The following is a 26,102-nucleotide window of genomic DNA, read 5'->3' as shown; positions in this document are numbered from 1 at the left end:
AAACAAACAAGATACTTACCTTTGGTAACCATGTATCCGTAAGAGACATTAGTAGATATAGATTCTTTACCTTAGAATTACCCCAGGTGTCAGACATGGATCCAGAGAAACTTTTTCGTAGCAGTACCCCTACGCATCGGTAGGTGTTGTCGGTCGACTCCTCGTTCTTCGTTATGTCATGGTCGCCAGGATGACGTTGCGGTGTCTACTTAGACGCCGCCCCTGCGCGCTGACAGTTCTGAAACGACTTTCCACGTCAGAAGCGCAGAGCCATGCAAGACACTTACCACTGGTGCACACAACTAGGGCCCTGGAAGGGAGTCCCTATCCATAGCAGTCAGTTCGCAGAACGGGGAAGATGGGTGGGTCGGTAAGGAATCTATAACTACTAATGTCTCTTACAGAAACATTGTTACCAAAGGTAAGTAACTTGTTCATCTGAAAGAGACCGTAGTTATAGATTTCTTGCCTTAGGATAGATACCCCAGCAATACCAACCCCGGAGGTTGGTCTGTGAACTAAGTTCACACCAGAAAGTCCTGGAGAACAGAACGGTCGAAAAAGCATCCCCTGCTGCTGCGACAGAAGATCCTCCTGAAGAGGCAGTCTGATCAGAGGACCGATGACCATGCTCAAGAGCTCGGAGTACCAGACTCTTCGTGCCCAGTCTGGAGTCACAAGAATGACTTAAGCCCGATTGTGCTTGATCTTCTTCAGTACTATGGGCAGAAGTGGTACAGTTGGAAAGGCCTACAGGAGGCTGCAATTCGACTCACGGTGAAAAGCATCGCTGAGCGAGTGCCGCCTTGGAAACTACAACACGCAGAACTGCTTACATTGCGGGTTCCCTTCGGTGTCTAATATATCTAACCAAGGCTCTCCCCACTGCGGAAAGAAATCTTGCACCACCTACGAGTGAAGACGCCATTCATGATCCATCATGCACCAGCAGTTGGGTTTGTCTGCTCTTGCATTCAGGGAACCTTCCAGGTGTTAAACCACTAGGGACATGCCCTGATGTTCCAGCCACGTCCAAAGGCGAAGAACCTCTTGACATAGGGTACACGACCCTCCCCCGCCCTGTTTGTTGCAATACTACATGGCAGTGGTGTTGTCTATGAACACCTGCACTACTCTTCTTTTGACAGTGGGAAGGAATGCCTTCAGTGCAAGATGAATCGCCTGGAGCTCCAGGAGGCTGATGTGGAGCCCGGACTCCGCCGAAGACCAGAGGCCTCTGATCTTTGCCTTCCCCATGTGGCCACCCCATCCCAGGAGTGACGCATCCGTCACTAATGTGAACTCTGGTTGGGGAAGGGAGAGGGATCTGCCGCTGACCCAAACCTGGTTTGTGAGCCACCACTGCAACTTACATGCATTCCCCTCCGAGATCTGAACGACATTGGAAAGATTCGCCTGATGCTGCACCCACTGGAACTTCAAGTCCGACTACAGAGCCCGCATGTGCCATCTGGCATGATCCACTAGCAGGATGCAGGAGGCCATGAGGCTCAGCAGCCTTAGGGTCATTGTAACCGAAACCCGGGATAGAGACTGAAACATCGGTATCATAGCCCAAATATCCCGGACTCTCTGTTCTGGAGGGTAGACTCAAAACTGTGCTGTGTCCAGAACCGCTCAGATGAAAAGGAGTTTCTGACAGGGAATCCAGTACAAATTCTACACGTTGATAGTGAACCCCAGAGAATGCAGTAGGTCCGCCATAGTCTGAAGGTGGGAGACAAAAGCCTGGGGCGAGCCCGCCTTCAACAGCCAGTCGTCGAGATAGGGAAAGACTGAAACCCCTGATCTGCGCAGATGAACTACGACCGCCGCCATCACTTTTGTGAACACCTGAGGTGCACTGGTGAGGCCAAAGGGGAGCACTGTAAACTGAAAATGCTCATGGCCTACCAAGAAACGTAGGTGACGCCGGTGGGCAGGCAGGACAGGGATGTGAAAGTAAGCGTCTTGCAAGTCCAACGCTACCATCCAGTCACCAGGGTCGAGGGCAGAGAAGACCTGAGCCACGGTTAACATCTTGGTCTTCACCTTCCGGAGGAAGCGGTTGACATCCTGAGGTCTAAGATAGGCATCGGGAGGAGCCCGGCGAGCAGGACTCGGGGACTCTTGTTGATGCCGATATCCCGCTGACACAGGTGCGGGACGAGGTCGGTTCTTTTGACTTTCCTCGGAGCCGGCAGGAGGAGGAGTTCAGAGGCGTGACGTCCGTCTCAGGGAACCTATCAGGCTGACCTGAAGTGTTGAAGGAGGAAGTAACCAGTACGGGAGGCAGGCATGCGGGGGAGTTGAGAGAAGTCCTTGGAGAGGAGAAGACGCCTTGTAAGAAGCCCGCTGATGACAGCCCACCTGCCCGTGAGACAGAGGTCGCAGCAAGATCCCTTGAGACCGTCGGAAGATACCGACACCATGCTACATCCCGCCACACTCCAGGAGGTGGGTGGCTGGAACAGGTACGTCAGCGTATCCTGGGCCTTGCTAAAACACAGGGAGGGAACGGGTAGTTTTGTGGGAGGACACCGCTTCTCTCCTTTTGGTTTCCATACTTTCAATAGAACCGGTGATCCCCTCATGCTCCCAGCCCTCCATTCCGGTTGTCAGACGCCGTCCACTGACCCTTGGTCTCTTTTTGTTTTGTGTTCTTTTTCCTCTGGAAATGTCCTGGACTTCTTTTGGAGCACCGACTGAGCACCTCGCCCCCTCCCGACTTTCCTGGAACCGGTGCATCAAAGAAGGACCTTCTTGAACCGGACTCTTTTTCTTATCATTTAGTGGACAGACCTTTGGCAATAAATTATAGTAGTCCTGAATCTAACGTGTGCGAGTGCTTTCTTAGGAGACCACCCCCCCACTCACCTCCCATAGGACGCGACAAAGTGGTGGAGAATGCGGGCATAACCCATCTGAAACAAGATGGAACAGGTTAGAGCCCAAATGAGAGAGGCCCAGAGTAAGCTGGAGTGGGCCATGGAAAAGAACGCTAGCCAATCCGAGATGGACCATGCTGTGTTTTCCTCAGCTATATAAACACAAGCTGAGAATGTCACAAAGCTGGCGGAAGGACAGACACAACTCCTGCAGGTCTTGGGACAAGGGAGAGCACCTGCCCTCCCAGGAACAGTGATACCCCTCCAGAAATACGTCCCTGGAGACGAACCCATTTCCTTTTTTCTACATTTTGAACGGGCTGCAAGGGCCAGTGCCTGGCCTGCAGATCGTTGGCATTACTACCTAGCACCCCTCCTCACTGGCGAAGCCCAGGCAGCTTACCTGATAGCCAATCGGGATGGTACCGACACCTAGGGGCATGTAAAACAATTCATACTCGACCGACTGGGGGTCAACGACATAGCACACCGCCTTCGCTTCAGGCAAGAGAGGGGCATGACAAGGGATACACCAAAGACTCTATTTTATAAAATAAAGGATGCCGCGGACCAGTGGCTTAAACCTTTGGACTCCACTCTGGAGGAAATTATGGAGAATATCTACCTCGAGCAATATTTAGAGGCGCTACTCCATGGGACACAGAGGTGGCTACGCCAGCATGTGGGTCTGACTCTTGAGCATGCGGTAGAAATGGCCATGTCCTATGCTAGGGTACAGAACAGAGGGCTTGCGAAAAAGCCAGAGAGAAACCCAAGGCCCTTCCAAGTAGGAAAAAACTAAAAGAAAGCAGTCAAACCATTCTTTGAGCCCCCAAAACCACGCTCGGGCCGATCAGAAGCTGTTCCTTCTACTGGCCCTCAATGTTTTGAATGTGAAGAGTGGGGCCATATCCCTAAGTTCTGTAGGAAGAGAAAAGAAAAAGCAGAAGAAGAACCTATGGACGTTAGCTACCTGCCCCAGTCCATACTATACGCACAGGAGACTGGTCCAGTGTATTACGTGAGTTTGAGTTTGAATAACCATCCCATAACCGCCCTCTTGGACTCTGGTTGTAGACACTCAGTTATACGATACAAGTTTGTTCCCTCCTCCTCTTTCTTACCTGGGAAGTATTAGATGTGCGCACGGTGACGTTAAGGAATACACCCTAGCCAGAGTAAAACTCCAGAGCAAGCAGAGTTTAGAAATCACAGCTGACGTTGGGGCCCTACTACACCTCCCTGAGCCTCTTATCATAGGCATAGACAACCCCTGGTTTCCTGGTCTGATGTATGGGAATCTAAAAAACTGTTCAGCCACCCAAAGTCCCCAGAACAGCCTCTTGACATCCGAACCCTGGGCCATAGACACTCACTTTAGGACAGCTCAGCTCAACGATAGCAGTCTCAACAATGCCTGTCAAAGCGCCAAAGATGCCCTTTTGTCCCCAAAAAGGGTGTATCCTTGCTTTATTGAGAATAAAGGCCTTCTGTATTGGGTGGGCAAGAAAGGTGAAGAACTGCTTTCAGGGATCAGATCCTGTTCTTTGCCCATGCAGGGCATTGTGGAGATGAAGACGTCATAGTCCATACTCCATAGTTTTTTATGGCATGGGATCCATACTCAAGTACAGAAGTACTGTCAGGAGTGTACGATATGTCAAAAAAAGAACCCCTATATACCACCAAAAGTCCCCTTAAACCCTCTCCCTATTATAGGTAAACCTTTTGACCGTGTGGGTATGGACTGTATAGGACCCCTCCCCAAGTCCACCAGGGGTTATCAATATGTCCTTGTGATAGTTGACTATTCAACCAGGTATCCCCAAAGCCCTGCCTTTACACTCTCCCAACACCACTGCCATAGCCCAGAGACTCATAGAGGTGTTGTCCAGGTTAGGGTTTCCCCGGAACATAATCAAAGATCAGGGAGCCCCCTTTGTTTCAAGACTAATGAATCAAGTTTGTAGGCAACTAAATGTCAGACAGGTAAAGACGTCTGTGTACCATCCCCAGACATATGGTCTGGTGGAACGGTACAACGGCAACCTCAAACTAACCCTTAAGAAGCTCCTTACAGGAAATGGGAAGAACTGGGTCCAGCTCCTTCCCTTGGCCATGTTCTTTATCAGAAGCCAGGTCCAGAGCAGTTTAGGGGTGTCCCCATTTGAACTACTCTTTGGAAGGAGGCCCCGTACCCTCCTGGAAATCACCAAAGACAGCTGGGAAAAATACAGTGCTCAAGAAGTACAGACTTTGCTAGAATATGCCAACCAAGTCAAAGCCCATCTCCACAAACTGAGAACCCTCGCCCACGAGTCCCTGGAAAAAGCCCAAGTAAAACAAAAACAGCTATATGATAAAGCTAAGCATTTAAGAGCACTGAAGATAGGAGACTGGGCCTTGGTACTGCTTCATTCGTACACCCACAAATTAAAAAAAAGGAGTGGCAAGGCCCTTTTCCCGTGATACGTACAGTAGGTAAAACCACTTACATATTACAACTCACAGCCTCTAAGACCCAGATGTATTACATACATTTTCTTAAGAAGTGGCTATGGCCTCCACCGAAGAAGGCCCACACAACACCACAGTGGACACCTGGTCACACACTATTGAGTCCACCGTAATCAATGATAAACTGACCCGAGACCACAAAAAGGGAATTCACACCCTGCTCAATTCCTTTCAAGATGTATTTTCTGACCAACCCGGAAGAACACATCTGGCAATGCACTCGATCCCCACCCAAGAGGGTGGTGAAACAGCGACCCTACCGGCTCCCAGAGGCCTGATGTCTGGCCCTTCAGAAGGAGGTGAAACAGATGTTGGAATCCGGGATAAGAGTCCCCTCTCGTAGTAATTGGTGCTCACCGATTGTACTTGTACCGAAACCGGATGGCAGTATTCAGTTGTGTATCGAGTTCAGAGCAGTGAACCGTGTTTCCAAACAGAATGGCTATCCCCTTCCCAGGGTGGATGAACTGATAGAACATCTTGGTGAGGCTCAGTACATCTCTACCATCGACCTCACCAAGGGATATTGGCAGATCCCCCTGGATCCCAAGGATCAGGAGTAAACAGCTTTCTCCACACCTGATGAACAAGTTACTTGCCTTCGGTAACGATATATCTGTAAAACATTAGTTAGTTAGATTCCTCACCTTAGAATATCCCCAGGCGTCAGGCTGGATCCGGAAAGATTTTTCGTCAGCAATAACCTTGCGCGTCGCTAGGCGTCGTCTGTGGCTCCGCGTCCGTCGTCGGCGTCGTGATCGCCGGGATGACGTCGTCGGAGTACTTAGACGCCGCCCTCGCGCGCTGACGTCAGTTCTTGTACATAGCTTTCCGCGCCAGGAACGCAGAGCCATGCAAGAGACCGACACTGGTGCCAAAAATTCTAGGGCACTGAAAGGGATGACCTCAACCCTAGGTATCGGTTCACAGAACGGGGAGGATTGGTGGGGGGGTGAGGAATCTAACTAACTAATGTTTCTTACAGATATATCGTTACCGAAGGTAAATAACTTGTTCATCTGAAAGAAACACGTTAGTTAGACTCCTCACCTTAGAATAGATACCCCAGCAATACCAACCCCGGTGGTGGGACTGCGAACCAAGATCACACCAGGAAGTCCTGGAGAACAGAACGGCCAAAGAAGTCGTCCCTCTGGACTTGGCTGTCCAGGCAATAGTGTTTGGCAAACGTGTGCAGCGAGGCCCACGTTGCTGCCTGACAAATGTCCTGCAAGGGGACTCCCCGGCCCAGGGCAGTGGTCGCCGCTGTGGCCCGAGTGGAATGGGCCCTCAGCCCTACAGGAGGTTCCTTTTTAACTAAGGAGTAACAGGCCTTGATACACAAAACGACCCACCAAGAGATGGTTCGCTTGTGCACCGCCCGCCCCTTCTTAGCGCCCAAGTAGCCAACAAAGAGTTGGTCGTCCACCCGGACCTGTTTGGTGCGGTCCAGATAGAAGGACAGCGCCCGCTTTGGGTCCAGGCGGTGGAGCCTCTCTTTCGAGGGATACGGCGGCGGAAAGAAGGTGGGCAGAGTAACAGACTGTCCGATGTGAAAGGCAGTTACCACCTTGGGGAGAAAGGAAGGACGAGTCCTGAGAACAACTTTGTCCGGATGGACAGAAAGGAAAGGAGGCTTAGAAGAGAGAGACTGGAGCTCACTCACCCTTCTAGCAGAGGTGATGGCAACCAGGAAAGCAGTCTTAAGAGTGAGAAGACAAAGGGGACAATTATGAAGTGGCTCAAAGGGAGCGTACATCAAAAAGGTCAATACGAGATTCAAATCCCACTGAGGCATTACGAAAGGGACAGGAGGAAACATGTGAGTAATGCCCTTAAAGAATCGGGAAACAACAGGGGATTTGAAAAAACAAGGCTGATCAGGAAGCCGTAAGAAAGCAGAAATAGCTGAAAGATATCCCTTGAGGGTGCCCAGAGCTGAGCCCTGCTGGGCCAGGGAAAGAAGAAAGAGGAGAACCTCAGAAAGAGGGGCGGAAAGGGGATCCACAGCCTTTGCTGTGCACCATGCCACAAATTTGTTCCACCTGCAGGCATATACCGATTTTGTGGAGGGACGCCTGGCTGCCAGAATAACATTACAGACTTCAGGGGGCAAGTCAAATGGCATCAACTGCCGCCGCTCAATCTCCATGCATGGAGGTGGAGGCTGGACAGGTTCGGGTGAAGGACCGTCCCCTGCTGCTGCGACAGAAGGTCCTCCTGAAGAGGCAGTCGAATCGGGGGATCGATCGATAGACTGAGTAGCTCGGGATACCAGTATCTTCGTGCCCAATCCGGAGCCACAAGGATGACTTGGGCCCGGTCGCGCCTGATCTTCTTCAGCACTCTGGGCAGAAGTGGTATAGACGGAAAGGCGTACAACAGACCGCAACGCCACTCGCGTCGAAAAGCGTCTCCGAGTCACCTTGGAAATTCCAACGCGCATAACTGATGACATTGCGCGTTCCCTTCGGTGGCTAATAGATCTAACCAAGGCTGTCCCCACTGCCGAAAGAGTTCTTGCGCCACGTCCGAGTGTAAACGCCATTCGTGATCCATCATGCACCGGCGGCTGAGTTTGTCCGCTCTGGCGTTCAGAGAGCCCGCCAGGTGTTGAACCACCAGGGTGATGCCCTGATGTTCCAGCCATGTCCAGAGGTGCAGAGCCTCCTGACAAAGGGTCCACGACCCCACCCCGCCCTGTTTGTTGTAATACCACATGGCGGTGGTGTTTTCAGTGAACACCTGCACTACACTCCCCCGAACAGAGGGAAGGAATGCCTTCAGTGCAAGACTGATCACCCGCAGCTCCAATAGGTTGATATGGAGCCGGGACTCCGCCGGAGACCAGAGGCCTCTGATCTCCGCCTCTCCCATGTGGCCCCCCCATCCCAGGAGGGACGCATCCGTCACCACTATGTGCTCCGGTTGGGGTAGGGAGAGGGATCTGCCACTGACCCAATCGCGGTCCGTGAGCCACTACTGCAACTGTCCTGCAGTGCCCTCCGAGATCAAGACATGTTTGGACAGGTTGCCCCGATGCTGGGCCCACTGAATCTTCAGGTCCCACTGCAGAGCCCGCATCCGCCACCTGGCGTGATGTACCAGCAGGATGCAGGAGGCCATCAGACCCAGAAACCGCAGCACCAACCTGACCGAAACCCGGGATAAAGGCCGAAAGATCGGAATCAGAGCCTGAATATCCCGAACACGCTGTTCCGGAGGATAGACCCGGAATTGCGCCGAGTCCAGAACCGCTCCGATGAAGAGGGGCTTCTGGGAGGGACTCAGATGCGACTTCGGCATATTGATGGAAAACCCCAGCAAATGCAGGAGGTCGGCCGTAGTCTGGAGGTGAGAGACGACTGCCTGGGGTGAGCCCGCCTTCAACAACCAGTCGTCGAGATGGGGGAAGACTGGAACCCCTAATCTGCACAGATGAGCTGCGACCACCACCATCACTTTCGTGAACACCCGAGGGGCACTGGTGAGGCCAAAGGGGAGCACGGTAAACTGAAAGTGCTCGTGGCCTACCGTGAACCGCAGGTAACGCCGGTGGGCCGGCAGGACGGGGATGTGGAAATAAGCGTCCTGCAAGTCCAATGCTACCATCCAGTCTCCAGGGTCTAGGGCAGCCAAAACCTGAGCTAAGGTGAGCATCTTAAACTTCTCCTTCCGGAGGAAGGCGTTGACGCTCTTGAGGTCCAAGATAGGGCGGAGGCCCTCTTTGCCCTTCTTGGGAACCAGAAAGTAGTGGGAGTAACAACCCCGACCTACTTCTGGGCCAGGAATGCGCTCGATGGCCCCCTTGGCCAAGAGGGCCGTAACTTCCTCCTGCAGAAGTTGCAAGTGATCCCCTGACATGCGGTGGTACTGCGGTGGCATGGCTGGAGGGTTCGCCTCGAAGGGGAGGGAGTAGCCCCTTCGGACGATTTGCAGCACCCACCTGTCCGATGTGATGGTACGCCAGTGGAGCAGGTGATGGCAAACTCTGCCTCCCACTGGCGTGGAATGGGCCTGAAAGCTCGGACTAGGAGGGCTTTGAGGCAGATGCTGCTTGGGTAGATGTGGACAGACCGGCTCTTTGTCCCCCTGCTCCGCCTCGGTGGAATCCACGTCCGCGACCGCGTTGAGGCTGGTTCTGCGGCCTGTGGCTAGACTGACATGAGGGGTTGCCCCTTCCTTGGCCACAAAAGGGGCAAAAAGCGGATGTTTGCGGGCGCGGGGCCGAGAGGCCCAAGGACTTGGCCGTAGCCCTGGAGTCCTTAAAGTGCTCCAGCGCTTTATCCGCTTTGTCGCCAAAAAGGCGACAGCCATCGAAGGGCATGTCCATGAGGGTGCTCTGGACATCCCCGGAGAAATTCTTGCATCTCAACCAGGAGTGGTGACGAATCGCCACCGTGGTCGCAATTGCCCTGCCTAGCGAGTCCGTTATGTCCAGCCCACATCGGATTGAATACTGTGCCGCATCCCGCCCCTCGGCAAGAGCCTGGGTGAGCCGTGTCCTGGCCTCCTCCGGACACTGGGGCAGCATCTCCGCCACTGTATCCCACAAGGAGTGGGTGTAACGGTCCAAAAGGCACGCGGTGTTGATAGATCGCAATCCCAAACTAAGGGAGGAGAACAGTTTCTTCCCAAACTGTTCCAACCTTTTGGATTCCCGATCCGGGGGAGCGGATGGGAAGGCGGTCTGGGAGGTAGAGGCCTGGATAACCAGGCTCTCGGGCGTGGGGTGCCCCGACAGAAAGCTGGGGTCACCCGGTGTGGGGCGGTGGCGCCGGGCCACGTTCCGGTCCACAGGAGGGACTGTGGAGGGCTTGGACCAGGTGCCCATCAGAACGTTGGTCAGTGCTTCATTGAACTGCAGCAGAGGCTCCGAGGAGCTTACTGGCGGTTGAAGCACTTCAGTGAGGAGATTAGACCTCACGGCCACTGCAGGGAGCTCCAGCCCGAGGGGACGACGTCGTCCGAAGACGGCGCCAGAGGCAGCCCGAAGGGGTCGACGCCGGTGAAGGGGTCGTAAGGTCGACTGGTTCGCTAGGCCTCCCAGTCGAGCCTGCGGGGCCCGAAGGCGTGCCGGTAGGCGTCGACGGCAGAGCAAGACTCCTCATGGCCACGAGGAAGTCTCTGATCTCCGCCGGAGTCGCGTCAGACCCAGGGACCGGAGGGTATGGGGTCAGACGCGACTCCTGCGGCTCCGACATAGCCGCGCGGGTGGTGCAACCCGAACCCTCAGCTGAGTCGTGCGACCAGCGAGGGGAGTCAGAGCGATGTCGCCTCTTCGACTTCTTCTTACTGTGCCTCGACTTACCGGAATGCGAGGACTTCAACCCTCATGGCTGCCGCTCCGCGACCGGTCCCTCGACCGGGACCTTGAGCGTCGCGGAGCCGACTGCCGGATCTTGAGCAGCTTGCGGGACCGCTCCCGCCTAGCCTTCGAGGTCAAGGCCCGGCAGTCGAGGCACGACTCGGCATCATGGTCGGCCCCAAGGCAGTAGAGACACCGGCGGTGGTGATCCGTGACCGACATCAGGCGGTGACAGGCATCGCACGGTTTGAATCCAGGCATCCCTACCGGCATCAGAGTCGAAGTCGACTGGAAATGGAACCAAAAGAGTTCAAAAAGTTTAGTCAAAAAGTGACTGAAAGGGTATGCTCTTCCCGGATCGGTGCTTACTGGCGCAGAAAAAAGAACTGGTGTGAGGGCGGGGTGTAAGTACTCCGACGTCATCCCGGCGATCACGACGCCGACGACGGACGCGAAGTCGCAGACGACGCCTAGCGACGCGCAAGGGTATTGCTGACGAAAAATCTTTCCGGATCCAGCCTGACGCCTGGGGATATTCTAAGGTGAGGAATCTAACTAACGTGTTTCTTTCAGATAGCTGGCTACTGTCAAATCAGACTAGCTGAGGAGGTATGATTTCACCCTCCTAGAGGGACAAATGTGACATACCGGGCTACCCAGTACCAGCTTTCTCGACCTGGGCATCACAAAATGGATGCTGACAGACACAAGTCTGCCCTCATGCTGCCGAGCCAAGCTCGAGCAGGGGAAGGCTGGACAATAGGCTTCCTGTCACAGGCAGACTTTAGTGTATTGGGGCTGGGTGGGTGCACTCTGAGAGAGCTTTGATGTCTGCACTGGGGGTACATTTGGTGTCTCTGTGCATAGTCCAGCTCAAACCGGTTGCAGGAGCCATTTGCTCCTGCTCTGGCGCAAAACTTGACAAAGGACATGGGTGTAGCCACCCCTGACCCTCCCATAGGTGGGTCCCCAGAGTGTTTGTCCCACCCCTTCCTTGGGTATTCAGTAGGAACCCCTGACTACAGGACTTTATATTTTACCTGGACTAAACTCTGCTACAGAAACCAAGTACTTTGATGATCTGCACAACGCTGGACGACTGAAGAATCTCCCTTGGAGTTCAGGAGTTACTCCTCTGCAAGGGAGGCACCTAAACGCATCTCACCGGTTTGCATCTCCCGAGCTCCTGAGGACTCCGAAGAGTTCTGCAGCACAGGAGGTGGATTCCCATGGTGTCTGAGGTTGATCTCAGCTATTCTGAAGCCCATATCCCTCGTGGGGACGTGCAATCCGAACCCCTGTGCACCGGGTACTTTTGCAGCAGCATATGCTTTTTGGCGATCCCTGAGGATGTGGTTTGGGCTACTTGTAGTCTTGACCCAGAGCAGTAATTGCACTGAAGATTTCCGGCCTACACTCCACGAGTGTTCCGTGGGCTGGTACTTTGTGATTCAGCTCGAGGTCCCTTGGCTATCCCTGGTCTGTTGGCCTGTGGGTCCCTGTGAAGGTAACTTTAACTTTCCGTGGGCTTTCCTGGTTGCTCCAGACATGCCCTGACTCTTCATAGCTTGGAGAGTCCCCAGGACCTTGCGGATCCTCACCGAAACATCTTTCCTCTAGCCGCGTGGGTTGCAGTTGCCAAGGCTTGTTGGTGTTCAATCCAGACACTGACCCCCCCAGCACTCGACATCCTTCGTGGGACAGCTCACCTCCGGACTTTGGTCATCATCAACGTCTCCTGATCCCCGTGTCTGCAGAGTCAAGGTTCACGTCTTCTCAAATGAAACACCCGTCATTGGTGGACATTCGTCTATCGTGCCCCTGGTCACTGTGAAGTGACCCAGAGTCTGTCCCCCCTGCTTTCAGGTTCTTCTCACCTCGGATCCAGGCTTGGATTCCACCGGACACTTTTCATCTTCCCGGCATTAACACTTTTCCGCATCACGCCACTGAAAACTACAAAGGTTTCCGACATCACTTGACCCCTATGCACCCGGCTCCTCTGGGATAGGTAACACAGGTATCTCGGTACTCTCAAGGGTGCTGGCATTAGAACCTTCTATGTTTAACTGGGTTTGCTTAAAGTCCTCTCTGAAGTGTCCCTAATCTTTAAAATTCCAACTGCGACTTTCCCATAGAGTTGTACGGAGCTTGCGTCTGTGTTCTCACACTGCACCCGTCCTCCGTGAGTCCCCTGTGTCACTACCTTGGGTGGATCCTTGGGGTTCCAGCGATTCTACGTGCTCTAGGCACTGTGTCTAGTTAAGTCGTGGTTGTTATACCACTTTCATAGTGTATGGTTTGGTCACTCCCTGGAGCCCACTGTGTATTGTGCTATTTACTGTTGTTCTAGTGATTTAATATTGTGTGCTTTGTTCTCTAATCTCATAAAGAGATTAGTAGAGAGTGTTTAGTAATAAATACATATATTTTATATATTCCTTGTGTGGTTCTCCTTTCATTTGGTCATTCAGGGGGTTTTAATCTGGTAAAACAAGCTGCTTTACATTCCTTCGAGACTTAGCCTGAAGGCTGCTCTCCCTAGCTACCACTAGGATAGCTTTCAATAAAGTTTGTCTTTAACCTAATCATCCATAAGGGTTGTTTGGACTTGTACAAGATGCCCACTTTAATTAGTGGTCAGCATATACCAGGCCAACTTCTCACATTCTGCCTTCCCCTGCTCGTTCAGAAAGCTGCTGAAGACATGGCTTTTCTCAACATATCTATAACACAACAAGGTCTTGGGAAATCCCAATGACTTATGGGGTCAGAGAGGTAGGATTGTATAGAGTATATCCTCCCATACAAACTATATGCACAAAAAATACTCTAACGGATCTGAGAAGAGATCAAACAAAATGAAAAGAGAGGGGGAGAAATGAGAACTCCTCGAAGTGGTTGTGCCTAATACAACCGTGGTCGTGGGGAAACTAAGTGTTTCTTTAAGTTACCCTCACACACCCTAGTGGTGTCATGCTTCATCATCGGGTCACCCAGACCCCTAGAAGTCAACATAGTCAGCAGCTCTGTGTATTCCTATCTCTCCTCGACCGCCCAGCGCCGGGGTATTTGTGAGCTTTAAAATTCCTTATCCTATCCTATCCTAGCAGCAGGAGGGCAGAAATGTGTCTCTGGTTGGCAGCAACCATTTTGTGCTGCCCGGGACTAGAAGGCTGGTACCGGGAACACCAGGGACCCAACAAAGCTTGTTTCTAAGGGGGGGAATCATACCTCCCACACCGGTTACCGGTATGGGGGTATGATTTCACAATGTTTACACCAAACACAATAGGGTAACTTTCAGCCGTTTTAGAGTTGGTCATCACGTGGTCGCATAATGCCACTCTATATGTCATAAATGGCTGATGCACTGACAACCCGGGAGAAGAGACTCCGTAGGCTGCAGGGGTGTCCTGCTCATGCAGTGGCACCCTCTCACTTAGAACCAAGCACCCTGCCTTCAGGATTGTTAAGGCTTTCTATAGGGGTGACTTACAGGTTTTAAGTGCAGTGACCCTTAGATATAGTAAACCTATATCTTAAGCAAGTGGTGCAAGCACCACCTTACACAGGATGCAATGGCAGGCCTATAGGTTCCATTTTGCATGGCCTCTATTGGGTGGCATAATACATGCTTCAGCCCATGGGAGGCCTTTGGTGTAACTATGCCCTGGGTACATGGGTACTATATACTAGGGACTGACAAGGGTACCCAAGTATCTAATCTGGAGTGTACCAAAGTACATAACATTACAGATTAGGGAGAAAGCAGATAGACTTTGGTCCTGATTAGCAGGATCCCAGTCAGACTAGTCAAAAAAAGTATCACATTTAGCAAAAAGTGGGGGTGATCATAAGAAGCAGATCCTACTTTCCTACACAACACCCCCTCCCCAAACCTAAGGAGATGAGACTAACCTTGCTCAGTTGAGTCTTAATTTTTTAGGTGGTAATATCTGGAGATTCCATCTGCATTGGCGTGGATACTCCCAGGTCTATGTTCCACTGTATAGTCCATCCCCTGGAGGGAAATGGACCACCTCAAAAGTTTGGGGTTTTCTCCCTTCATCTGTTTTAGCCATAGGAGAGGCTTATGGTCTGTCTGAACGATGAAGTGAGTGGCAAACATGTATGGCCTCAGCTTCTTCAGGGCCCAGACCACAGCAAAGGCTTCCCTCTCTATAGATGACCAACGGATTTCTCTGGGGGTCAACCTTCTGCTGATAAAAGCTACTGGTTGATCCTGACCCTCTTCATTAAGTTGTGACAACACAGCCTCTACCCCCAACTCAGATGCATCTGTTTGGACAATAAATTGCTTGGAGTAGTCAGGACTCTGCAGAATGGGAACAGTGTACATGGCCTGCTTGAGATCATCAAATGCCTTCCGAGAGCTAACTGTCCACTAAACCTTCTTGGGCATTCTCTTTGAATGAAGATCATTCAAGGGAGTCACTATAGACCCATATCCTTTCACAAATCTTCTTTAGTACCCAATCAGGAACAAGAGAGCTCTGGCCTGAGTCTGGATAGTTGGAGCAACCCAGTCCATGATGGTCTGGATTTTTCTCTGTAATGGTTGATCCTGGCCTCCGCACACAAGGAGCCCAGGTACCCAACCTTGCTCTCCCCTATCTGGCACTTAGTAGCCTTGACAGTGATTCCTGATTTCTGCAGAGCCTCCAAAACATTCTTCAGGTGGACCAGGTGATCTTCCCAGGTGGAGCTAAAGACAGAAATATCATCAAGATATGCTGCACTAATGGCTTCCAGGCCTGTAAGGACTTCAATCACCAGCCTTTGGAATGTGGCAGGTGCATTCTTCAAACCAAAGGGCATTACAATAAATTGATAATGTGCAGTAGGGGTTGAAAATGCTGTTTTTGGTTTGGCATCCTCAGCTAGTCTGATTTGCCAACAGCCAGCAGTAAGGTCAAATGTACTCACGAATTTGGCTGAGGCCAAAGTGTCAATTAGTTCATCTGCCCTTGGAATTAGGTGAGCATCAGTCCTAGTGACTGCATTGAGTCCCCTGTAGTCAACACAAAACCTCTTCTCTCGTTTACCACCCTGAGTGTGAGGTTTTGGTACCAACGCCACTGGACTAGCCCAAGAGCTATTTGAGGGCTCACTCACTCCCAAATCTAGCATCTTTTGGACCTCAGTCCTGATGCAATCTCTGACATGGTCAGGCTGCCTGAAAATCCTATTTTTAACAGGTAGACTCTCATCTGTGTCCACGTTATGGGTATGCTAGGTGGTATGACTAGCAGTCAGAGAGAACATGTGTCTGTATTGATTGAGGACCTTCCTGCAATCAATCTGCTGTTGGTCAGTGAGGCTGCCTGCCAAAGCTACACCATCCACTGACCCATAATCAGGGTTCTGAGGGTCACTCTCTTCCTCCTGTCCCTCATCAGTTGCCATGAGCAAGCCTATGTCAGCCCTGCCTATGTATGGTTTGAGCATGTTCACATGGAGCACCCTGTGGGGGCTCCTGGGAGTACCAAGGTCCATCAGGTAGCTGACCTCTCCCTTCTCCTCAAGAATGGTATGGGGTCCACTCCACTTGTCTTGGATAGATGCTGGGCCCACAGGCTCCAATATCCAAACCTTCTGCCCTGGCTAATTAACAGTCAAGATAGCATTTTGGTCATGCCAAGCTTTTCGCAATTCTTGACTTGCCTCAAGGTTTTTACTGGCCTTCTTCATGTATCCAACCATCCTTGAGTGGAGACCAAGTACGTAGTTCACTATGTCTTGCTTAGGAGGTTTGAGAGGTAACTCCTAATCTTCTTTCACCAAACACAAGGGACCCCAAACTGGATGCCCAAACAGAAGTTCAAAAGGGCTGTAGCCAACCCCCTTCTGTGGGACCTCTCTGTAGGCAAAGAGAAGGCAGGGCAACATGACATCCCATTATTGCCTAAGCTTTTCTGGGAGTCCCATGATCATCCCTTGAGGGTTTTGTTGAACCTTTCAACTAACCCAGTGCATTGTGGGTGATAGGGTGTGGTGAAGTTATTGTTCACTCCACACTCCTTCTACATTGCAGTGATATAACTTGACATGAGGTTTGTACCTCTGTCAGTTAATACCGCCTTAGGTAAACCCACTCTGGAAAAGATTCCCAGGAGGGCCCTGGCCACCACAGGGGCTGTGTTGGTTTAAAGGGGTATGGCCTCTGGATACCTAGTGGCATGGTTCACTGCCACTAGTATGTGACTGTGTCCAGATGCTGTGGGACGGTTCTTGGGACCAATGATATCAATCCCAACCCTTGCAAAGGGAACCCCCAGCACTGATAGTGGTATGAGGGCGGCCTTTGTGGTACCACCTGACTAACCACTGGCTTGACAGGTGGTAAAGGAGCGACAAAAATCCTTTGTGCCTTCAGACATGTGAGGCCAGTGAAAGTGAGGGAAAAGCCTTTCCCAAGACTTACTTTGGCCTAGGTGTCCTGCTAAGGGAATATCATGTGCCAAGGTGAGTAGGAAGCCCCCAAACGTCAGAGGTATGACCAACCACCTGGTGGCACCAAGCTTGGGGTCTCTACCCTCTGAGTAAAAGAGTCCCTCATCCCAATAGATCCCGTGGGATCCACTGACACTCCCAGTAGCCTCGCAGCAGCTTTCTGTCTGAGGAGTTCAAGAGAGGGGCGGGTTTGCTGCTCCAAACTCAAGTCTGCCCTGGAAGGGCCCCCTGTTCCCAAGAACTCAACCTGATCAGGCTCAAGTTCATCAGGGACAGTTCCTTCACAGGGACTAAAATCATCTCCCTCAAGAGACTGATCCTCACTCTGAGTCTGGGGAGAAGACTCAGCCTTACTCCTCCTGTTCCTTTTCTTGGAAGGCCCTTGGTCCATTATTTCAGGACCCAGGCCCTGTTCAGTGTTAGCCAGTTTGACCTGTGACCTGGTCACAGGAATACACACCTGCAGTGATGCCCAGTATTGCTGCATGAGTCCTTAACTCAACCTCAGCCCAAGCTGAAGTTTCCAAATCACTGCCCAACAAACACTCCACTGGTAGGTCCGAACTAACCACAACTTTCCTAGGGCCAGTTACCCCTCTCCGGCTGAAATTAACAACTGTCAGTCCTGACATTGTTTGCATTGGTCACTTGGTACATTTCTCCAAGTATGATTTGGTCTGGGCCACAAGATCTTTTGTCACCATAGTGACACTTGCAACCGTTTGCCATAACATCCCTACCATTGATCAAAGGCTACTGTCTGCATTTGTCCAGGTTACTGGGACTGACAAATAAGGTGGCAAGATCCATGCCACCATCACAGACAAGCACAGCCTGAGCTGGAGTTCTGAGTAGGCCAGAACCCATCTCAAAGCCCAAGGTTAACCATACTAATCCCTTGTTGCTTGTACCAACACTTGTACTTGTGCTAGAGGGCGCAGGTGCCTTAGGGGCGGTGGTGGTAGGAGGAGTTTCCTTGGCTTTTGGACAATCAGCATCTCTTGTCCAATGTGTTTTCTGTTTACAGAGATAACACCAATGTTTGTTTTGCCTTTACCTGTGTTAGATTGTGACTTCCCCCAGATGCAGGTGTTTAGGGCCCTGGTGAAGAATGTGTTTGATCTTTACCCTTGCTCCCACCCTTATCTAGTGTTTTAGAATCTTTCTTCTTTTGGTCACCACCACTGTTCTGGTTTTTCTGGTTCACCCTGGTTCTGACCCACTTATCTGCCTTCTTTCCCAATTATTGGGAAGATGTGAGATCAGAGTTAACTGGGTACTTATGCAATAACTGATTTTGGCAATTATCAAGGATCTGCTCCCTCATAATCAAGCTATACAATCCCTTGAAATCATTCACTTTGCGGCCAAGCAACCAGCCTTCCAGAGCCTTAATGGCACTATCCACAAAGTCTATCTTATCCTGATTCTGGGTGTCTCTGAACCTAATCCTATACTGTTCAGTGGTTAAACCAAACCCATCAATGAGAGCACTCTTCAAGATTGAGTAGTTGTCAGCATCCTCTTCTCTAACAGTGAGGAGCTTATCTCTACCTTTGTCAGCAAAGGAGAGCCACAGGATAGCTGCCCACTGCCCTTGAGGGACCCTGTGAACTTTTCAGGCCCTCTCCAAAGCAGTTATCCATTTATAGATGTAATCTCCAACATGGTAGGGAGGGATAATCTTGCTCAGGTTCCTATTATCAAAGGAATGTTCCTTAACTCTAGGGACACTGTTGCTGCCACCATGGGAACTTTTTTCTAGCTCTCTGGACTTCTAGGGACTCTTTATCAAGAGTCAATCGCTCTTGCCTGAGCCTAAGTCTAGCTTTCTCAAGTTCAAGCAATTGGTATTCCCTATCATAAGAGTGGTCCCTCTTCCTAGATACAGAGGTCCCTACAGACTGTCCTGAGGTATTACTTTCTGCAAGGGAGATGTAGATCTCCTTGGTAAACTTTGCACTCTTCCAGGAGCAGTAAAGAGGGGGGGGGGGGCTCATGGCCTCCTCCCTTCCCTTCTGGGAGATCTGAGTTGTCCAGGTGGGAACCATCAGGTTCCCCCTGATCAGGGTTAGATTCTAGGTCATAAAAGGTGTCCCCTCCTGACCTGTCTTCATTCCCTGTCCCACCCACTCTGTCCTGCTCATCTGACCCAGGAGTCTTCCTTAGGTCATCTAGCAGTAACATCTCTACCAGACGTTGGCATTTCTCCCTGTCTTCAGCTTTCTAGCAGCACACAGGGCTTTTAATTCCTGGAATGTAAGCTCACTGTATCTAGAAGGCAGAGAGACACAGGCATCTCCTTTAGTAGACCTACTAAGTGTGGTGAGGTGTTCCATCTACCTAACCTAGAGGGAACTAAACTCTCTGAGGTTGGAGAAAGGGTGTGCTAGACCCTTGACCTACCCACCCCTAAGTTCAGTAGAACTTACTTATTCTAAGCTAGTATTATATGTACCTAGTACTTAATGTTTTTCAGCTAATCAATAAAAAGATGTATCTGGTAAAACAATGCAGGCTTGAATCACAACCGCTGCACACCAATGTGAGAAGTTGGCCTGGTATATGCCATCCACTAATTAAAGAGGGAACCCTGTACCAGTCCAAACAACCCTTATGGTGATATAAGAGGTCAAAGATAACCTTAGAAAGCTATCCAAGTGGTAGCTGTGGAGGGCAGCTTTCAGGCTCAGTCTTGAAGGAATGTTAGGCAGCTTGTTTTACCAGAATGCAGCCTTATAGTATTGATTAAATGAAAGGAGAACTACACAGTAGTTATAAAATATCTATTTTTAAATATAACACTCTCTAGTACGACAAAGTATCTTCTACACAAAGATAATCACAAATCACACAATACTGTAGCACAGAAACAATAGTAAATAGCACTAATACACAGTGGGCTCTAGTTGGAGACCAAACCATACACTAAAATAGTGGTATAAGAACCACGACTCGAGTCAAGACAGTGTCTAGAGGATGTAGAATCGCTGGGACCCCAAGGAACCACTCAAGGTGAGTAAGTAGGGACCCCACGGAGGACGGATGCAGTGTGGGAACATGACCGCATGCTCCGTACACTTCTATGGGAGAATCGCGTTTGGAGTTTTGGAGTTTAAGGACTCCTCCCAGTGGACTTCGGAGAAACCCAGTGGAAGTTAGGAGGTTGGAGAGCCACCCCAACCATGGATACTGCAGTTCCAGAGTTACCTATCGTAGGGAAGCCGGGTGCATAGGTCTGAAGTGGCGTTGGATACCGCAGTCGAACCCAAAGGAGGACTTTGAAGAAGAGCCGCTGCTGGAAAGAAGAAAAGTGTCAGTTGGAATCCAAAGGTGGATTCTTGTTGAAGAGTACCTGAAAGCAGAGGGGACAGAGTCTGGGTCACTCAGGAGTGACTAGGGGCTCGGTAGACAAATGCCCACCGATGTCGGGTTCTTCAGGTGCGTTGATGGAATTCTTGACTCTGTAGCCACGGAGACCAGGAGACTTCGAGGACAACCAGCAGCCGGATATGAGCTATCCCACAAAGGATGTTGAGTGCTCAGGAGTCAATGTCCGGCGGGAGCACCAACAAAGCCTTGGCAGCGGCAACCCACACAGAAGGTCAAGGAAGGTTACGGTTTGAAACAGCAAGGTCCAGGAGACTCAACAAACACAGGGAAGTCAGGGCAGGCCTGGAGAAACAATGGGAGCCCAAGAAAAGCAAAGTCTGCCCTCAAATGGACCCACAGGCCAGCGGCAAAGGAATCACAAGAGGACCTCGAGCACTTTCACCAAACAGCAGCCCACGGAGCACTCGGTGTGAGGAGGTCAGAGTTCTTGGTAGGAAATGGTGCCAGAGCTTGAGGCTAATCGGAGCCCTATGCACTTGCTCAGGAAATGCCAAAAATCATATGCACCTGCAAATGATTACAGTGCACAAGGGATTCTGGCCTCAAACTTGGTAAGAAGGCTTGAACCCCGAGGGATGTAGAAACCCACCTCCTGTGTTGCTGGAACCTTCGAAGTCCGTAGGAGCTCAGGATCAACAGACCGGTCAGTTGTGATGTGGTGCCTGCGGTTGCAGGGAGTGACTCCTTCACTCAAAGGTAGATATCTTCAGTTGTCCTTGATGCTCCACAGGTCCTGCACGGCTCCCGTATGGTGCATGGGCATAGACAATGCTTCAGACTGAGAGGGAGGCGAAGTCGGGCCCAAACGAAGTCCTGCAAAGTCCAGAGTGTCCAGACGGTCGAAGTTCAGTGGTTTCTGGATCAGAATCTTGTCCACGTCGAATCCAGGGTCCTACAGACAGGTAAGCCCTTTTGTACCCATGTAAGAGGGCTGGACAGATTCAGAGGACCCTCCCAGGGGAGGGTCTGGACAGTGGGAAGCTAACTCCCCTGTCCTTTGTCCAGTTGTGCGCCAGAGCAGGAGCCAATGTCTCCCAGGAATGATTTGATATGGACTATGCACAGTGAAACCAAATATGCCCCTCATGCAGACTTTCGGTTGCTTGCAAGCACACCCACCAAGCCCTTATACACTAAATCCTGTCTGGGAGGTGGTCACACCTCCCTGTGACAGGATGCCTATTGTTCTGCCTTCCTCTGCTCGAGCTTTGCTCAGCAGCAGGAGGGCAGAAATGTGTCTCTGGTCGGCAGCAACCATTTTGTGCTGCCTGGGACTAGAAGGCTGATACTGGGAACACCAGGGACCCAACAAAGCTCTTTTCTGAGGGGTGGAATCATACCTCCCACACTGGTTACTGGTGTGGGGGTTTGATTCCACAATGTTTGATACCAAACACAATATGGTTACTTTCAGCCGTTTCAGAGTTGGTTATCACGCTGTCGCATAATGCCGCACTATATGTCGTAAATGGCTGATGCACTGACATCCCGGGAGAATTGACTCTGTATGCTGCAGGGGTGTCCTGCTCATGCAGTGGCACCCTCTCACTTAAAACCAAGCACCCTGCCTTCAGGATTGTTAAGGCCTGCTATTGGGGTGACCCTCAGATATAGTAAGCCTATATCTTAAGTAAGTGGTGCATGCACCAATTTACACAGGCTGCAATGGCAGGCGTGTAGGTTCCATTTTGCATGGCCTCTGATGGGTGGCATAATACATGCTTCAGCCCATGGCAGGCCTCTGGGGTAACTATTCCCTGGGTACATGGGTACCATATTCTAGTGACTGACATGGGTACCCCAGTATCCAATCTGGAGTGTACTAAAGTACATAACATTACAGTTTAGGGAGGAAGCAGATAGACTGGGGTCCTGATTAGCAGGATCCCAGTCAGACTAGTCAAAAACAGCATCACATTTAGCAAAAAGTGGGGTAACCATTGTAGGAAGGTGGAATCTGACTACATGGCTGCCCCCACTTTTTTCCTGGTGTTTTGATGGTTTTTTACTTAGTTTGGCTGGGAACCTGCTATTCAGGTCCCCAACCTATCTGCTTTCTCTTATACATTGATTCCATGTACTTTAGGTACACTCCAGATTGGATCCTGGTGTACCCTTGTGAGTCCCTAGTATATGGTATACTATGTACCCAGGGCATATGTACCCCAGAGGCCTACCAGGGGCTGAAGCATGTATTATGTCACCCCTGGAAAGCCCTCCAAAATGACACCACAGGTCTGCTACTGCAGCCTGGGTAAGGTGGTGCATGCACCCCTCACTGAGGTATGGGTTCACTATACCTCACCTATCACTGCACATAAGAAACCTCTCAGTCACCCCTATGGCAGACCATTTCAATCCTGAAGGCAGGGTGCTTGGTTATATGTGAGAGGGTGCCCAAGCATGAGCTGAGCCCCTCTGCAGCATTCGGAATCTCTTCTCCGGGGTTCTCAGTGGTGCAGCCTGACCATACACTCTTATGTGCATTATAACCAAACGGTAAATGCTAACTTTGGACTGGCTGCAAGAAACATGTTGTGTTTGGTGTCAAACACCTTGGAATCATACCCCCACACCAGTAACTGGTGTGGGTGCATGATCCCACCCTTCTAGAGGGAGAGACATGACAGCACCGGTATACCCGGTAGCAACTTAAAAGAGCCCTGGCATCACAAAATGGATGCTGCAGCCACAGACACGGGACTGGCCTCCTGCTGCTGACTGAAACTCCGGCAGGGGAGGCCTAGACAATAGGTTTCCGGTCACAGGGAGGTGTAACCACCTCCCAGACAGGCTGATGTGTATTGGGGCTGGGTGGGAGCACTCTCGGAGTGCTTTGAAGTCCTGCACTGGGGGCACATTTTGTGTCCCTGTGCATAGTGCAGCTCAAACCGGTTCAGGGGCTTCCAGCCCCTGCTCTGGCGTGAAACTGGACAAAGGAAATGGGTGTGGCCACCCCTTTTTCCAAACCCTCCCATAAGTGAGTCCCTAGAGCTAGTCCAACCCCTTCCTTGGGTATAAGTAAGGAACCCCTGGCAACAGGACTTTAGATATCCCTAGACGAAACTCTGAAGCTGAATCCTGGAACTTCAACGCTCTACTAAAGACTAGAGGACTGAAGAAATCTCCCTTGGGGGTCAAGGAGTGACTCCCCTGCTTGGCAGGCCTCAACTAAGCATTTTGCCGGTCTGCATCTCCGAAGCTCCCTCCGGACTCCGAAGTATTTGCAGCCCTGGAAGAGGATTTCCAGACTTCTCACAGGCCGACCTGAGTCCCCAGCAACGCTGAGACCCGCAGCCCCCGTGAGTAACGTGGAACCGGAACTCCTGGTCACCGTGCACCTTTGCAAGGGCATTGACTTCCCGACGTCTCTCGAAGTCGTGCTTTGGGTTATTTGTAGCCCACAGCCCGAGCACCATCTGCACCGAAGATTGTGGGCCTACTCTCCACGAGTGTTCCGTGAGCCCACTTCTTGCATTTCAGCTCGAGGCTCCTTTGCGATCCCTGGTCCATCGACTGGTGGGTCCCTGAGAAGGCAACTTTGATTTTCCTTGGGCTTCCCTGGTTGCTCCAGACGTGCCCTGAATCCCCACCGCATGGTGAGTCCCTCAGACCTTGCTGGTCTGCACCGAAGCATCTTTCTCTTTTCTGCGTGGGTTGCTGTTGCCAAAGCTTGTTGTGTCCAATCGGGCACCAACTCTGCAGCACTCGACATTCTTCGTGGGACAGCTCGAATCCAGCTCCTGGTCATTCTCAACGCCTCCTGGTTCTCGTGGCTGAAGAGTCAAGCTTCACCTTCCTCACCTGAAACACCCAACATCGGTGGGCATTCGCCGATCGTGCTCCTGGTCACTGGCTAGTGACCCAGACTCTGTCCTCTCTGCTTTCAGGTTCTTCTCGACTTCAATCCGGGCTTGGATCTCTTCGGACACTTCGCATCTTCCCGGCAGCAGCACTTCTTCGCCAGCTCCCACTGAAAACGAAGACGCGACCCGACACCTATGCACCCGGCATCCCTGGGTGAGGTAACGCGAGTACTCCTGTGCTCCTGTGGGTGTTGACCCTAGAACTTCCTAAGTCCAAGAGGGTTTGGTCCTAAGTCATCTCTAAGTGCCCCTAATCTTTAAAAATCTAACCGCGACTTTAACAATAGAAGCTAACGGGAGCCCGCGGCTGTGTTCTCACACTGCACACGCCCCTGTGGGTCCCCTGTGTCACTACCTTGGGGCCCCAGCGATTCTACAGGCTCTCGGCCTTGTGTCTAGTTAAGTCGTGGTTCTTATACCACTATTTTAGTATATGGTTTGGCTCGCCCCTAGGACTTGACGTGTATTTGTGCTATTTTACTGTAATATTTGAAGTATAACTTATGTTATTGGACCTTTAGCCTCATAAAGAGACTAGTAGGGTGTGTTTAGAAATAAATACATATATTTTATATATATACCTGGTGTGGTTGTCTTTCATTTAGCCATTCAAGAGATTATAGACTGGTAAAACAAGCTGCTTTACATTCCTTCAAGACTTAGCCTGAAGGCTTCTCTCCATAGCTACCACTAGGATAGCTTTCAATAAAGGTTGTCTTTAACCTATCATCAATAAGGGGTTGTTTGGACTGGTGCAAGGTGCCCACTATAATTAGTGGACAGCAAATACCATGCCAACTTCTCACATTGGTGGCAGCAGTGGGATTCCAGCTTGCTATTGTTTTACCAGATAATCTCAATTGGGTGACTAACTGAAAACCACTAAAGGTACCCAAGGTACATATAATACAAGCTTTAGAATACAGTAAGTTCTACTGAACTTTGAGTTGTGTTAAGGGCTTAGCACACCCTTTCTACAACTCAACATAGTTTAGTAGGCCACATTAGAGTAGGTAGTGCAATACACCACACCTCACTAGTGATGTCTTCAAGGCCAGGAACCAGTGGGTCCCTGCCAGAAGCCAATGGGCTTCTTCCCTCCTGTTGAAAATTGAAACAACGATGTGATTAAGCATTCACTAAAGACATGAATTCCCCTTTAGGACCGAGTTCCTTTCGTTATGTTGACTAAGGTCTGGACTCCATTTTGTATTGTCATGCCTCCACGTGCTCAGCACGAGAAGAGTCCTATCTTCGTGTTAGTTGCTCTTGTAATCTTCCTAGTAACAGTCTATAAATAGCTCCTTTGTCCGTCTGGCGCATGCCCAGGCTTGACCACATCTGTTATCAGTTAATCCTCGCTCGACCATGTTTTCGCGGGCTTAGAGATGTGCTAACTCCGCCCACATATTGATTCTGTATCGAAAATGTCCATAAAAGGTAATGTTCTTCGCCTCATGTTGTATCCACCCACTTATGAGCCCCTCTGTTGTGTATAAAAGGGGACTGTGTTCGCGAGTTCGGTGTGCTACTCTATGCAATACCGAAGGGTGTTGTATGGATTTGTAGGACCACCCTTAAGGGTTAATAAACTTTGTCTTTGTACTTTACAGTTTCCGTGCCAACTTCCTTGTAGGTTCCATTACAGGAGAG

General features: G+C 50.8%; 1 protein-coding gene across 1 annotated transcript in view; it reads right to left on the bottom strand.

The window, feature by feature from the left end:
- DNAH5 (dynein axonemal heavy chain 5) overlaps positions 1–26,102 on the bottom strand; it is a 5,853,083-nt gene that overhangs the window by 716,568 nt on the left and 5,110,413 nt on the right. The gene's annotated exons all lie outside the window — the stretch shown is intronic.

This window comes from Triturus cristatus, chromosome 5_2 (genome assembly GCF_964204655.1).
Source record: "Triturus cristatus chromosome 5_2, aTriCri1.1, whole genome shotgun sequence".
Classification (NCBI taxonomy): domain Eukaryota; kingdom Metazoa; phylum Chordata; class Amphibia; order Caudata; family Salamandridae; genus Triturus; species Triturus cristatus.
Note: the sequence above shows the minus strand (reverse complement) of the source record. Positions and strands in the feature narration are given on the sequence as shown.